Source organism: Kogia breviceps, chromosome 4, assembly GCF_026419965.1.
Source record: "Kogia breviceps isolate mKogBre1 chromosome 4, mKogBre1 haplotype 1, whole genome shotgun sequence".
Classification (NCBI taxonomy): domain Eukaryota; kingdom Metazoa; phylum Chordata; class Mammalia; order Artiodactyla; family Physeteridae; genus Kogia; species Kogia breviceps.
The window spans coordinates 89,087,475-89,091,814 of record NC_081313.1 but is presented as its reverse complement, the minus strand read 5'-3'; the positions used below and the strand labels follow the sequence as shown (position 1 = coordinate 89,091,814).

At 43.3% G+C, this 4,340-nt stretch overlaps 1 pseudogene; it reads right to left on the bottom strand.

The window, feature by feature from the left end:
• Nucleotides 1–575: 575 nt before the first annotated feature.
• LOC131756238 (peptidyl-prolyl cis-trans isomerase A pseudogene) lies at nt 576–1,134 on the bottom strand (annotated as a pseudogene).
• Between the last annotated feature and the right edge of the window lie 3,206 nt (nt 1,135–4,340).

Below are 4,340 nucleotides of genomic sequence, written 5' to 3'. Positions count from 1 at the left end.
TTAGGAGGTGTTTCTCAGTTCATTACAGCCCTTTGGTTCTCATGGAAACGAGGCCCATTGGTCAGCTGTTTTAGGGGCTTGTCAGTCGGGTGCATGTCTTAAAAATTGAGGTGTCTGTGTGAGATATGAACCTTTCACTTCTGAAGGAGAAGCTCAGGGTTTGTGAGTTCCCTCCTGATTGTGGGTCCCTACACTGGGAGTGCGGTTCATGGTGAGATTGTGTCTCAGCCTCTCTGACCCACTTCAACGTGGCCTTTTTCTCATTTGCCACATGTGTAGGAGTTGCTCAGCTAGTTTACAGACCTTTTTCTGAGGAAGTTGTTCCATGTGAGGCTGTAGATATAGTATGTCTGTGGGAGGAGGTGAGTTCAGCATCTTCCTACATTGCTGTCTTGAACCACTTCCTCAGTTTGCATTTTTTTTGGTTGTTTGGTTTTTATTTCATAACCATAAACTTAACTTTGCAATTCAGCTGAACTTGGAGGGGAATAAGGAAAATATGGAACCCAAAGAAGTGCAATGAGAGCACAAAGATTATAGTATATTTTGAGCAGATGGGGATGAAAGGGTGTTCTCCTGAGCTACAGAAGGAATGGTCTGCTGGTTAAGATAAAGCACAAGTCAAATTTTTTATTAGATTTGTCCACAGTCAGCAATGGTGATCTTCTTGCTGGTCTTGCCATTCCTGGACCCAAAGCGCTCCATGGCTTCCACAATATTCATGCCCTCTTTCACCTTGCCAAAGATCACATGCTTGCCATCCAACCACTCAGTCTTGGCAGTGCAGATGAAAAACTGGGAACCATTTGTGTTGGGGCCAGCATTTGCCATGGGCAAGATGCCAGGACCTGTATGCTTCAGGAGGAAATTCTCATCATCAAATTTCTCCCCATAGATGGACTTGCCACCAGTGCCACTATGGCGTGTGAAGTCACCACCCTGGCACATAAATCCCGGAATTTTTCTGTGAAAGCAGGAACCTTTATAACCAAAGCTTTTGTCCCCAGTGCTCAGAGCACAAAAGTTTTCTGCTGTCTTTGGAACTTTGTCTGCAAACAGCTCGAAGGAGACGTGGCCCAAGGGCTCGCCGTTGATTGCGATGTCAAAGAACACGGTAGGGTTGACCATGGTTGGGCAGCGCGAGAGGTTCCGGTGTGGCGGCGTCTGCAAAGCCTCAGTTTGCATTTTATGTTTCATTTTTCTCCTTCTCTTCCATTCTCAAAATCTTATAAACTCTTCTCTGAGCTCTGCAAGATCCCTGGATTTTTTGTTGATGTTGTTGTTTGTTTTTATGATTATTCCAGAGACCTGGACAATAGCACAGAAAGAAATCCCCTTCTTTCTTAATATCCTTCAGTAGTTTGGACTGAATGAAAATTCTTTGCTTCCTAGCCCTCAACTGCAGTGCTCTTGAGGCCCATAGACTTAACCTGGGCCCTGACTTGAGGGAAAGATGACAAGAGAGGTGTATTCATGGGTTAAAAAACAAGATGCCCAGAAAGAAGTGTATCTACCTAAAGCATTTAATTAAAAAGGTCAAGGGTTATAGGAATGAAGGTATTCAACATAGCAAAATTGGAAACAAACTAAATGTTCACTAAATGTAGGAAGGACATGATAAAGTAAGTCATTGCTAAACCAATCAATAAACCAATATGGAGTGCTTTGTCATTATGTTAGGGAGGCCAGGGAGAGACAGGGAATAAGACTTCTGTGAAATAAAATAAAGAGCAAAGGAGGCAATGCAATTTTATAAATGTATATCTTGTGATTATAACTAAGGAAAATTTAACATCTGAAAAAAGGATGGGAATAAAGTGATAATAGAGAATGTGTTAAGAGTAATTGGATTCTATTTCTTACTGCTTTAAAAAAATGTAATATAGTTATATTACTTTAATATAATTTAGTAAATGCCTTCTTTCTAAGGGAGGGTCAGTCATTGCCTTTCTTCCAGCAATCTGCAGCCCCAGGGTCCCCATGCCTGAGTCACGCTAAGCAGTCTTGTCTCCTATGACAAGCCTTGCTCTTTTCTCTCTAATTTGTTGTTTCTCAAAGTATGCTCTTGGTATCATTTAAAACAGTCTTTAGGGGTGGAGCTTAGGAATCTGCCTTGTAAACAGATTCCTGGGCGATCCTCATTGCTCACTAAAGTTTAGAGCCAAATTTTTTTCTTTTAGGCAGAAGCCCTCAGGAAAAGCACACAGGGATTTCTGTGATCTATATTATTTCTTAAAGCAAACTGAATCCTGTGAAATTATGCCATGTGTGTGTGCTTAGTTAAAAACTCAGTGAACAGAGTGTTATTTATCCTCAAAGACTTTTCTTTAGAAATTTTTATTTATAATTTAATAATTTCTGCTTAGAATATTATCTTTTAAGCAAGCTGTCCTGTCATAGGATTGTTATTTGCTTTCCCTCCACTTTGAGGCCTGCCTGCCATAGTTAGGACTGATTGACTACTCAGGACACAATTCACTGGGTTCTTGATCACAACAAAACAGAAGGCATAGGACTCTGGAGTCCTAAGCCTGGCCAAAGTGTTTCAGTTTTCCTTAATTCTCTATTATTTTAGTGCCATGAAATACCCAGTCATGATGCCACTGCTTCCAGCCCTCAAGCTAAGGGTGGGATCCTCCACTGTCCCAACAGTCCTGGGCCTCCAGGCAGTGAGGTGCCAAGAGGAGCAGGCCTGTCCCCTGTCACCATGGAGCCTCTGCTGCACTACAGAGAGGAAACCCTGCTGAAGTGGGGCATGTTCTCACACTTTAGAGACTTCACTCAGGCAGTGAATTTCACACAAGGCAGAAATTGAGAGCATAAGGTTTCACCCAATCAAAATTGTATTTTATCTTTTTAAGTAGGGTAAGATACCTTCTGTAGAGGCAAAAATTTCCCTAATCTTTTCCAGAAACATAAAAAGTAAGCAAGGATATTTTCTAAGACAAATGAGGCTTTTTCCTGGCAATTTACGGCTCTAGCCTGAACTCCTTCCTTACTGCTATTTCTAGGGTGGGCTCCATAGGCCTCGAGGGCTCTGCTCACGGAGAAAGGCCAGGCGCACAGGCTACGGTGCAGCCACTTGGTGCCACGTGGCGTTGTCAGGAGGTCCCTGTACTCATCCTGCCAAGTTCTGCTAAAATAGAGCTCCCAACACACAAATTCAGACTTCCCTCACCTCCTGTGTGTGTAAATAAGCCTACTGAGTTATTAAAAAACTCATGCTTTCCTTCATAATCATTTGTAATTTCTGTCCAGGATAAAATGATCATCCAGATTTTCACAGAATTCATGAATAATAATCAAATCCACTAATAACCCACTCTCCTAAATAGCAAGGGTTCCATTAAGTAGTGTGCTGAATAAAAGGCCCAGATTTATTTTCAAAGCTTTGAAGATAAATTATGAAGCCTCCCAGGACATGAGCTTTTCTGTAGCAAAAGAAAAATATATTTGAGGGTCAAGTTGCTAAGGCAGCTAAGGAGGCCATACCCATGGGCCAGGAGGCCCTCTGAAGTATGCATGCAGTTATCCTCTATAGGGTACAATTAGTGTTGAAGAACCCAGCTGAGGTGCCCCCAAGGCTGGGCCAATGGTAGTGGTTCCCTAGGCCTGTTGTCTCTCTTAGCCATTAAGGGGGAAAGTACTTGCTCTGTGCTGGAACCTGCTTCTATAAAGACATTCATAATCCCTTCATCCCTTACTCTCAACCAAAAGCTTAAGCGAGGACCAGACTACCACTGGAAACCCTTAAAACTTCCTTCTCTTTCTTTCTTTCCAATCAAAAAGAATGGTTCACTTTTTAGTACCAAAGCTATTCTTTAAAGCACAAAAAATTTACTTAAAAAAATGTAAAGCTTACCTCTTCCTCTTTCCTTCCTGAACAATTGCAGTCCTAAAGCCATTAGGTAGAGCAGAGGGAGGGAGGTATAGGCACCAGGGTGAGGGGAGCCATGTGGCCCAGAGTGGGTGCCCAAGTCTGAGAAGGGGGAGGAGACGCCTCCATAGCAGCTCAGCATGGTGTGTCCAAGTGCCACAGGGTGGGGTATTGGAGCCCAGCAGGTGTGGAGAGCGTCCCCGCAGAGGAGGGCTCAGCAGGGTAATCAGATCCGAAGCAGTAGTGGGGTTGCTGCCAGAGAGAGTCAAGGCCAAGCTGGGTGAGGTGGGCGTCCATGCAGAGGTAGCCCTGTGTAGAGAGCCAGAGCCCATGAGGTGAGTGCAGGGTGTACATGGTGGTGGCAGAGACAGGAGATTGGTTACATCCAGGGAGATTGATAAAATAGATAAATATACTAATGATACAGAATCCAGATTTTTTACTCTCAGTGAGAAGGGAGTTA